This window comes from Ursus americanus, chromosome 12, assembly GCF_024610735.1.
Source record: "Ursus americanus isolate L20-20 chromosome 12, mUrsAme1.1.p, whole genome shotgun sequence".
Classification (NCBI taxonomy): domain Eukaryota; kingdom Metazoa; phylum Chordata; class Mammalia; order Carnivora; family Ursidae; genus Ursus; species Ursus americanus.
In genome coordinates this window covers 1,486,491-1,498,456 of record NC_142138.1, presented here as the reverse complement: position 1 = coordinate 1,498,456, position 11,966 = coordinate 1,486,491, and the positions used below count along the sequence as shown (strand labels likewise).

At 40.7% G+C, this 11,966-nt stretch overlaps 1 pseudogene; it reads right to left on the bottom strand.

Annotated features, from left to right (window-relative positions):
* Window positions 1-272: 272 nt before the first annotated feature.
* On the bottom strand, window positions 273-439 carry LOC123793653 (large ribosomal subunit protein eL39 pseudogene; annotated as a pseudogene).
* Window positions 440-11,966: the final 11,527 nt, after the last annotated feature.

Here is an 11,966-nt window from a genome sequence, read left to right as displayed (position 1 = left end):
TAATCTCCTGGGTCCTTAAAGATCACTTGTCCTGTGATGGCCCAACTATACCTCAGTTGCTTGATTCTTTTTTTTTTTTTCAGCTGAAAGTTCTCACATTTATTACTGAACCGACCTACTGGTGTAGAGGCATTGTAACAGAGAAAAATCATTTCCCTGACAAAACATGTCTATTGGCCAGGTGGGAGGGATGTTTACGGACAGATAGGATAGGAACACATGATCTTCCTGCAGCTTAAATATGTGTGCCAATTAGGTGTGTCATTTCATGATGTGTGATGCCTTATAGACCCAGCTTGGTTCTTCTCCAGTGCCTCCTCTTGGAGTTGTACCTGATTTTATTACCAGTTTTCACCCGAATCCACTGGGGAATGGGATGATTCTGCTCTTGTTTCATGGCCAGGAATCGCTTGATTCCAAATGTCTTGTGAGAAGACATGGCAAAGATCAGTGGGCCATACACACCAGGATGGCGGCGGAAAGGGGCAAGCGCGGCTGCCATTCTTAACGTGCAGTCCAAGGTATGCTGATTTTAACTTCTCAGGAGAAAACCTTTTTAAGTATTTCATTAGAAAAAGGAGAGGAGAGATAACCAGATATTTTGTGCCTCCTTGATAGAAGAACATACTACCAGTGAAGTAGTTGTGCCAAAAAAGAAAAAAAAAAGTCACACATGAATATGTCATTCAGCCTCTAGACCCAACTGCGGATTTGTAGGAAACACAGGGCAGAGCACATGTTAAAAAACCACCACAGGGAAGCAATCAACGAGATCCAGATTGTGAGAAATACTACAGGAAAAATAGTGTAGTTTCCTCAATAAACACATTGCAAGAAAAAAAGAGGGAGAAGGAATTTATAAATTTAAAAAAGATTTAAGGGACAGATCATCCAATTTCCATTTGTGGCTATTACTTGAGCCTTGAGTCAAACAAAAAAAATTTTAAGAAATTCATAAGCGGTTAGGAAATCTAAATACTGACAGGATGGATCAAAGGTCTGGTTTTTTTTTTAAAGATTTATTTATTTATTTGTCAGAGAGAGCAGGAGAGCACTGCTGAGTAAGGAGCCCAACGTGGGGCTCGACCCCAGGACCCTGGGATCATGCCCTGAGCCACAGGCAGACGCTTAACTGACTGAGCCACCCAGGCATCCCAAAGATCTGTCTTCTTCTATGTCTTCATATATGTATTTTCTGACTTCAGAAATTCCCATTAATTTTTAGGTAAGATAATGGTATGATGTGTTAAAACAGCAGTTCTTATTTTTTGGAGATTCCCTTTTAAGATATGTGTGCGTTGATGAAGTATGGTATCTGGAATTTGCTTTAAAGTCACACAGAAGGGGCAAAGGGAGGGTGAAGGTAGGGATCTAGAGGAAACAGGGTGGATACTACTTGATTCCTGTCGAAGCTGGGTGATGCGGAGGGTTGTGTATTATTTGTCCGTTTGCATATGTTTGAAGTTTTCCACAGAAAATAGTTTGAAGAGGTTAAGGAATCATATTGAAAACAGTAAGTCCGGGGGCGTCTGGGTGGCGCAGTTGCTTGGGTGCCTGACTCTTGGTTTTGGCTCAGGTTGGGATCTCGGGGTGGTGAGATTGAGCCCCGTGTCAGGCTTCACGCTCAGTGTGGAGTCTGCTTGAGATTCTCTCTCCCTGTACCCCTCCCGCTCGTGCTCTCTCTCCTTCTCTCTCTGAAATAAATAAATAAATAAATCTTAAAAAAACCCAGTAAGTCCATTTATCCAATACTGGATGCATAGCAAAGACGTTTAGATGTAAAGAAATGCAGAATATTCCTTACTACAGTGTTGGACAACTGCACCATGTTGGTTCAATGAATAAATTAATGTATATCTCCCCTAGGTGGCCCTCCATACTGAGGTTTCTACATTGTGCACAGAAATAATATTTTTTCTATTTCAAATTACAATTAGTATCTTTTATATGTTGTAGGTTAAATTCCTTGAAAAAACAGACTCTGATAGGGAGTTTGCGGGAAGAAGTTTTTTGGGGGGTGAAGTGTCCTTTTGTGATCAGTTCTAGCGGGGGAGTGAAGTCAAGAAGAATGGGCAGAAGAAGGAGTTGACCTGTGATACTGTTGCCGAAGGAGCAACTCCTAAGAGCTCAGGAGATGGAAGGCCTTTCAAATACGTACAGCCTGGAGCACTGGGGCCAGGCCTTTGCTCTTGAAATCACCCTCCTGCCTCCCTTGCCCTGACAAACCTGAACTAATCCTTCAAGGCTGATCTCAAATGTTTCTGTGTCTGCACACTTTTCTTAAAACACCCACTGTCATGTTGCTGTCCAGTTTTCCCAGCACCATTTGTTGAAGAGATATTCTCTTTCTCATTGCATATTCTTTCCTGCTTTGTCGGAGGTTGACTGGCCATATAATTGTGGGTTCATTTCTGGGTTTTCTATGCTGTTCCATTGATCTATTTTTGTGCCAGTTCCATACTGTTTTGATCATTATAGTTTTGTAATATAACTTAAAGTCCAGAATTGTGATGCCTCCAGCTTTTTCTTTTTCAAGGTTGCTTTGGCTATCTGGGGTCTTTTGTGGTTCCATACAAATTTTAGGATTGCTTGTTCTAGCTCTGTAAAAAATGCTGTCGGTATTTTGATAGGGTTTGCATTAAATGTGTAGATTGCTTTGGGTAGTATAGATGTTTTAACCCTTTTCTTACACCATACCCAAAAATAAAATCAAAATGGATTAAAGACCTAAATGTGAGACCTGAAACCATAAAGATCCTAGAAGAGAGCACAGGCAGTAACTTCTTTGACATCAGCTATAGCAATTCTTTCTAGATAGGTCTCCTTTTTTTTTTTTTTAAGATTTTATTTTTAAATAATCTCTATAGCCAACGTGGGGCTCGAACTCACAACCCTGAGATCAAGAGTTGCATGCTCCACTGATCGAGCTGGCCAGGCACCCTTCTAGTTGTGTCTCCTTAGGCATGGAAAACAAAATAAAAAATGAACTATTGGGACTTCATCAAAATAAAAAGCTTCTGCACAGGGAAGGAAACCAGCAACAAAACTAAAAGGCAACCTACAGAATGGGAGAAGATATTTGCAAATGACGTACCTGATAAAGGGTTAGTATCCAAAATATATAAAGAGCTTATAAAATCGAAAACCCCCTAAATGTATAATCCAATTAAAAAATGGGCAGAAGACATGAAGAGACATTTTTCCAAAGACGACATACAGATGGCCAATAGACTCACGAAAAGATGCTCAACATCACTCATCATCAGGGAAACGCAAGTCAAAACTACAATTAGATATCACCTCACACCTGTCAGAATAGCTAAAATTAGCAACACAAGAAACAAAGGTGTTGGCAAGAATGTGGAGAAAGGAGAACCCCATTGTATTGTTGATGGGAATCCAAACTGGTGCAGCCACTCTGGAAAACAATATAGAGTTTCCTCAGAAAGTTAAAAATAGAACTACTCTATGATCCAGCAATTGCACTACAAGGTATTTACCCAAAGAATATAAAAATACTAAATCAAAGGGATATATGCACACTGATGTTTATAGTAGCATTATTTACAACAGCCAAAATTCTGGAAACAACCCGAGTATGCACTGATTGGGGAATGGATCAAGAAGATGTGATGTATACGTACAATGGAATATTACTCAGCCATCAAAAAGGCATGACCTCTTGCCATTTGCAACAACATGGATGGAGCTACAGAGTATTATGCTAAGTGAAATGAGTCAGAGAAAGATAAATACTGTGTGATTTCACTGATATGTAGAATTTAAGAAACAAAACAAACAAGCAAAGGGGAAGAAAAAGTGAGAGAGGCAAACCAAGAAACAGACTCTTAACTATAGAGAACAAACTGGTTACCAGAGGGGAGGTGGGTGGGGGATGGGGGAAATAGGTGATGGGGATTGAGGAGGGCACTTGTCGTGATGAGCACTGGGTGATGCATGGAAGGGCTGAATCACCATACTGTATGCCTGAAACTAATATTACACTGTATATTAACTAACTGGAATTCAAATAAAAGCTTAAAAATAAAATCCACCCCCAGTCCGATCAGCTTTCTTCTTCCACTCTCCTTCCTCTATGAACCCTATGGGGAACAGAAAGAGCTCACATTTATAACACTTAGGATCTAAGCACCATGTTAAACTCTCTACAAGTGCATTGTTTCAGTTAACTCACAACTATCTATGCAGTAGGTACTATTATTATACCCATTTACGGATGAAGAAATTGAGGCTCAGAGAGATTAACCGATTTGCCCAACCAAAGTCATTGAGCTACTGAGTGGCAGGGCTGGGATTTCACCCCAGGCAAGCGAGCCCCTACTCCCTTATCACCAGCGCTTACTTACCAGGACCAGAGTCACTGAATCACTATTATGCTGTGCTGCCCCCTAGCTCTTGTTTTGATCTTTGTACTCCAAACCCTGAGCACAGGACCCAGCCTAGAGTCAGCATTGAATAAGTGTTTACTGAATGAATGGACAGCCATCACAGCCGTATTTCTAATAAATTTCATTTTAGACACAGATCAAATCCAGATGCAATTTACAGGCACAAGGATGACAAATGTATTTCATGGTAGCAAGGAACAACAAACCCCACTAGAAGGGTTGAGCTTGGCTCTCCTTAACATGGCAGAAAAAGCAATTGGATAGAGACAGTGGGACTAGCAGGCCACAAATTAACTAAGTTGTTAAAAAGGAAAAACTATGCTTACGTATTTAAACATAAACTTTGTGGGTCTGTGCGTACATGCATGTGTATGCAGACATTGTGCCATCTCTTGCTTTGAGAATCATTGCCAAAAAAACCATTCCAGGGCGCCTGGGTCGCTCAGTCGGTTAAGTGTCTGCTTTCAGCTCAGGTCATGATCCCAGGGTCCTGGGATCGAACCCCACACCGCATCAGGAGTCTGCTTCCCCCCCCTCCCTCTGTGTACTGCCCCCCCAAAACACTCATCGTCTCTTTCTCTCAAGTAAATGAAATCTTTAAAAAAAAATGCCATATTCATTCTGTGCTGAACAGTGGGAGTCAACCATAGATGGATCACGAATTCAGATTAAATGAGATTAAATCAAGTTCATGAGTCAGGAAGTAATCAAAACAGTTACTCAAAAGTAGAGATGGGGGGGGTGCCTGGCTGGCTCAGTCGGTATGAGTTTGAGCCCCACGTTGAGTATAGAGATTACTTATCAAAAAAAAGTAGAGATGAGAACCTATAATGAAAGGTGAAAGATATAGGAATTACAGATAAGTTTCCACTATACAGAAAAACCACTCTTCTCCATTTCCAGTAAAATGTCAGAATCCGAGAAAACATATTTAGACAATCAATGTGGGGTATTAGCAAAAGGAAAGATTTCAAAGTCATTAAGACTGAGACTCAAGTTTTTACATTGTCATTCACTAGCAATGTGACCTCAATTTTCTTTGTCTGTAAAGTGGGGACAATGATCTCCAACTTAGCATCATTATAGCGATTTAGTAAGGCCAACTATTACTTCCTTTCCCACTCCCTATGCCTGACAGGGAGCCATTGTTCCCTCCTCTGAACTTCTATAGACGCGAACATTTTGCCAGTCTTGTTTCATAGATCTCCCACACATTTTTTTCCTGGAGTATTTAAGAGCAAATCCCAGACATTATTTAAATATTTCAGTTGCAAGGATTTCTGTTGTTTGTTTGTTTGTTTGTTTGTTTACCAAAAGAAACCCCACTGTAGTCTCCTGGTAAAAAAATAAAGAATCCTGGGCACCTGGGGGGCTCAGTGGGTTAAGTGTCCAACTCAGGTCATGATCTCAGGGTTGTGGGATCAAACCCTGTGTGGAACCTGCTTAGGATTCCCTCTCTTCCTCTCCCTCTGCCCCTCCCCCCTGCACTCTCTCTCTCTAAAAGAGGAAGGAAGGAAGGAAGGAAGGAAGGAAGGAAGGAAGGAAGAAAGAAAGAAAGAAAGAAAGAAAGAAAGAAAGAAAGAAAGAAAGAAAGAAAGAAAGAAAGAAAAAGAAAGAAAGAAAGGAAGAAAGAAAGAAAGAAAGAAAGAAAGAAAGAAAGAAAGAAAGAAAAGAAAGGAAGGAAGAAAAGAAAGAATCTTTTTGCACATGTTATTCAGTTTGGTTAATCCAATAGGTTCACGGGATCGCTCTTCATTTCTCTGCTTTGCATTAGCCCTTTGAATATTCCAATTATGCCCAGATACTGTTATATTTCAGAATTAGATGTATATCATATTTGCAGTGTCTTAACGTTTTAAGTGAATAATAATAACAGATTGAATCTCTTCCTGGTTTTGAAGGACTGATCCACAGATTTGGGCAGTCCTAATTCGTTTTCAGGACTTTCTTCGGTGCTTGCTTCGAGGATGTTCCAAGGAAAGTTTTCCGGTTGCTGCTCTGTACCCTTTGGAGATGCCTCAGGGCCCTGCACCTTTGTCTGAGTTTGACCTTCGCCTGTATATTCTCTTAGTCCGCTCCCATCAAAAAATTGATCCACAGTGCACTTCAAGCTAGTTTCCTCATTGCCAAGTCCCCTGGGCTCTTCAGGGTTTTATACTCTTTGTAATTTACTCAGGGAGGTTTGTGTGCCTTTACTGAGTACCTACGATACTCCAGCCCCGCAGATGCTAATGTTCGAGATACTTTTTATTTCTGTGGCATTTCAAATAAATGAAATGCATATAAATTTGCTAATAATATTACCATAAATATGACACCTAAAGCAAAAACAACAAATAAACCAGTGGGACTACATCAAACTAAAAAGCTTCTGCACAGCAAAGGAAACCATCAACAAAGTGAAAAGAAAACCTCCAGAGTGGGAAAAAACAATATTTGCAAACCATATATCTGATAAGGGGATAATATCCAAAATATATAAAGAACTCATACAAGTCAGTAGCAAAAACCACAAGCCAATTAGAAAATGTGCAGAGGACCTGAGTAGCATTTCTCCAAAGAAGACATATGAAAGGGCAACAGGTATATGAAAAGATGCTCAACATCACTAGTCATTTGGGAAATGCAAACTAGAACCACAGTGACATATCTCCTCACATCGGTCAGAGCGGCCATCATCAAAAAGGCAAGAGATAAATGCTGGCGTGGATATGGAGAAAAGGGAACCCTGTGCACCACTGGTGGGACTGTAAACCGGCACAGCCAGTATGGAAAACAGTATGGAGAATCCCCAAAAAATTAAAAATAGAACTACTATACTATCCAGCAATTACATTTCTGGGAATATATACAAAGAAAACAAAAACACTAATTCAAAAGATATCTGCAACCCCATGTTTATAGCAGCATTACTTACAATAGCCAAGATATGGAAACAACCTAACTGTCTACTGATGGATGTATGGATAGAGAAGTGGTGGTATAGGGGGCACCTGGCTGGCTCAGTCGGTAGAGCATGTGACTCTTGATCTCAGGGTTGAGAGTTCGAGCCCCATGTTGGGTGTAGAGCTTACTTAAGAAAAAAACAAAAAAGAAGCTGGGGTATATATACATACAATGGGATATTATTCAGCCATAAAAAAACAAGGAAATCCTACCATTTGGGAAAACATGGCTGGACCTGGAAGGCATTATGGTAAGTGAAATGAGTCAGACCAAGAAAGACAAATCCTGTATGATCTCACTTTTATGTGGAATTTAAAAATGAAACAGAACCCATAGAGAAAGATCAGACTTATTGCTAACAGAGACAGAGGGTGGAGGGAGGGGGAATGGGAGGAAGGTGGCCCAAAGGTACAAACTTCTAATTATCAGGTAAATGTACAACATGATGACTACAGTTAACACTGGTGTATGATATATAGGAAAGATGTTAAAAGAATAAATCTTGACAATTCTCACCACAAGGATATTTTTTTCCTTTTTTTCTTTTCCCTTTGTTGTATCTGTATGAGAAGAAGAATGTTAGCTGAACCTACTGTGGTAATAATTTCACAAGATTCGAACCATCATACTATACACCTTAAACTTATACAGTGATGTATGTAAATTATTTCTCAGTAAAACTGGAAAAAAAATATTACCAGAGCCTTCCCCTCCAAGATCCCTTAACCCAAGTGTGCAAACACAACATAGGAAGAGCCTTTGTGGAGAGTTAAGAGACATGAGTTATAATTCCAGATCATTCCACAGCATTAGTTCAACAAAATTTTACAAAAATATATTGAGTGCTTTGTGGGTGCCAGGCACTCAGTAGGGTGCTATGTTTAAAAATGAATGTGAAAATAGCCAAACTATGGAAAGAGCCCAGATGTCCGTCAACAGATGAATGGATAAAGATGTGGTGTGTACACACACACACACACACACACACACGCACACACACACACCATGGAATACTACTCAGCCATCAAAAAATAATGAACTCCTGCCATCTGCAACAACATGGATGGAATTAGAGGACATTATGCTAAGTGAAATAAGTCCACCAGAGAAAGACAATTACCATAGGCTCTCACTCATATGTAGAATTTAAGAAACAAAACAGAGGATCATGGGGGAAGGGAGGGAAAAATAAAACAAGAGGAAGTCAGAGAGGAAGACAAACCATAGGGACTCTTAATCATAGGAAACAAACTGAGGGTTGCTGGAGGGGAGAAAGGTGGGGGGATGGGATAACTGGGTGATGGACATTAAGGAAGGCATGTGATGTAATGAGCACTGGGTGTTATATAAGACTGATGAATCACTGAACGCTACCTCTGAAACTAATAATACACTATATGTTGATTACATGAATTTAAGTAAAAAAAATAAAATTGTTAAAAAAAGTTAATGTGAGGATGGCTCTTGTCTCAAGTCTCAGAGATCATATCTTAATCTTTGTAACTTCTTCTGGTACATGACATAGTCTATGGAACCTTTCTTATCCTTATAAAGTCTTATCTAAACCCATAGATCAAGACTGAGTTTCAAACCTTCTATTTTATGGGGCATCTGGCAGGCTCAGTCAGTGGAACATGCTACTCTTGATCTCGGGGTTGTGAGTTCAAGCCCCATGTTGGGTGTAGAGATTACCTAAAAAAATAAAGATCTTAAAAAAAACTTCTATTTTAAAGATTTTATTTATTTATTTTAGAGGGGGTGGGTATGGGGCAGAGGCGGGAAGAAGAGAGAATCTGAAGCAGACTGTGCCCTGAGCTCAGAGCCCAATGTGGGGCTCCATCACACCACTGCGAGATTGTGACCTGAGCCAAAACCAACAGTCAGACACTTAACTGACTGAGCCACCAAGGCACTCCAAAAGTCTTCTATTTTAAACCCTTTCACCACATTACATCAATCATTCCATTTCCTATATTTTCATTTATTTATTTATTTATTTGACAGAGAGAGAGAGAGCAGAAGTAGGCAGAGAGGCAGGCAGAGGGAGAGGGAGAAGCAGACTCCCTACTGAGCAGAGAGCCCGACTCGGGGCTTGATCCCAGGACCCTGGGATCATGACCTGAGCCGAAGGCAGATGCTTAACCAACTGAGCCACCCAGGTGCTCCATTTCCTATATTTTCTCATCCTTCCCAAACAACCTTTTATACCTGGGGATGACACCAGAAATTTGGATCACCAAAGGGAAAAAATTCAGCAGGAGTCTGCATTAGTCAGGATAGGCTCTGTTACACTATGGTAGTAACTCTCAAGTTTCAATGACTCAATAAGCAAAAGTTGTTTTTCTTACTTACGCTTTGTGTCCTTCCCAGGTCAGCTATAGCTTTGCTGCATGTTGTGTTCACTCTGGGATCAGGCAGTTCCATTGGCCTCTATCCTGAATGCTGCTGGTCATCGGGGCAGCGGGAAAGGAAAACACAGTGAAGCACACTGACTCTTTTTTTTTTTTTTTAATGATTTTTTATTGTATTATGTTAGTCACCATACAGTACATCCCCGGTTTCCGATGTAAGGGTCGATGATTCATTAGTTGTGTATAACACCCAGTGCACCATGCAATACGGAAGCACACTGACTCTTAAAGCTTCCATCTGAAAGTGGCTCGTACAGCCACGCACACATTTCACCGGCTAATGTAAGTCCCATAATCAAGGCTGCTGTCAAAGGGGTGAGGCAAGTACAATCCACCCTAGAGGCACAGTAGGCGTTTGGGAACAATAAAATGGTCCACAGCCGGTCTCTTGATCCTTGATCCTTTTTTTTTTTTTTTTTTTTGGTTGCAAAACAAACAGATTTTCAGCTACCTGCCCCCTCATGCAGCAAAATCTATTTGGACTGTGTCTATAGGGAAAATGAAGAGAATTCTTTGGGATTTTGTGTGTAGGTCTCAACCCCAACTGTCTCTAACAAGGTTTTTATTTTATTCTTTTTTTATTTTAAAGATCTTATTTATTTATTTGAGAGAGAGAGCATGAGCAAGGGGATGGGGGAGGGGCAGAGGGAGAAGCAGACTCCTCACTAAGCGGGGAGCCCAACGTGGGGCTCACTCAATCCCAGGACCCTGGGATCACGACCTGAGCTGAAGGCAGACGCTTAACCGACCAAGTACCCCAGGCTCCCCTCTAACAAGGTTTGAAAGCTTTCCTGAAGTAGTACTTGGATGTAAATACACTCTCTTGCAGTGGCTAGCACCCAGAAGGTTGTAAGTCTCATATCTAAGTGAGCTGGTGGTTTAAGATGAGCCTAGAGCCAGGCACTTCTGGGTTCAAAGCCTGACTACCACTTTCACTACTGAGCCTCTATTTCTTTTTCTTTAAAATGGGCATGACTGGGGTATCTGGCTGGCTCAGTAGGTAGAGCGTGTGACTCTTGATCTTCGGGTTGAGTTCGAGCCCCATGTTGGGGGTAGAAATTACTTAAAAAAATAAAATCTTTAGAAAAACAAATAAATAAAATGGGGATGACCACCTCATAGTTTTGCTCCAAGGATTAAATTAAAAAGTATGAAAGGGGCTATCATGTTCCCAGTCATACAAGGAACACTCAGTAATTATTAGCCACTGTCCCACCATGGTAGGGTTTCTCGATTGTTCTTATTCAGCTCATTAGGCATGAAATAGGTCAACACTTCACAACTTGAAATCAAACAATTATTTCTTAACTACCTTGTTTGTACCCAGAGTTTCAGGCTCCTATGAGCTGCAAACCTTGGCTGTCTTTTCCTGCTAACCAGGTTCTTATTCAATCGTTCCAAAAGATACAGCTAGCTAACTGAAGAGACGAGGTTTCCTCTAATCCCATTCTATTTGAACATCTCCTGACTCACTCTTCCTAGTGCCACCCAAATTTCTTCACACCATTGCTTACACATAATGTAAATACTTTATTTAATCTATGTATTTGTTAATATTTGTTCAGCTGTCTCGATGCCCTTCTGTCTTTCATAATGCTTTTAATTAGCATGGTTGATTCTGAGTGGAGGCAAGCCAAGGTTTGAGCCAGGTGGTTACAAGGAAGAGGGATGGGGGTTACGGAGCGGGGAAGGTAGACGGTAGGAGTGCATTTGAGCAAATGCATGGCTAGCACTTGGAGAAAGTTTAGGCTACTGCCTTCTGCTGGGGAGAAAGATTCTAAGCTACTCTTTTCTTCTGCCCTACCGATCTAATAATCTGAAGTTAATACCAAGCTCCTAGAGGGCAGGAACTCAATTTATGGATGGTTTACATGGAGTGATATGGTCTAGTTTTATGAGTTAATTATTCTCACAGTCACTCGTGTTTAATGACCACCTTCAGGACTGTAATTTACATAGCCTCCATTTTTCTCGTATTCACCCAATCTCTGACTTTGTGCAAGCTATCCTATGCTACCCCCAGATATTCGTCCTCAACTCCAGCCTTGCTTCTGTCTATACATGGCAAACTCCGACTCATTTATTCAGACTTAGTCTTAACCTTACCATTAAGGGTGCAGTTTTTTTTGGTGCCCCCATCCCCATCTAATCCGAGTTAAGCCTTGTTTTTTCTCTGTTTCCATGGCACAAGTACAGATCT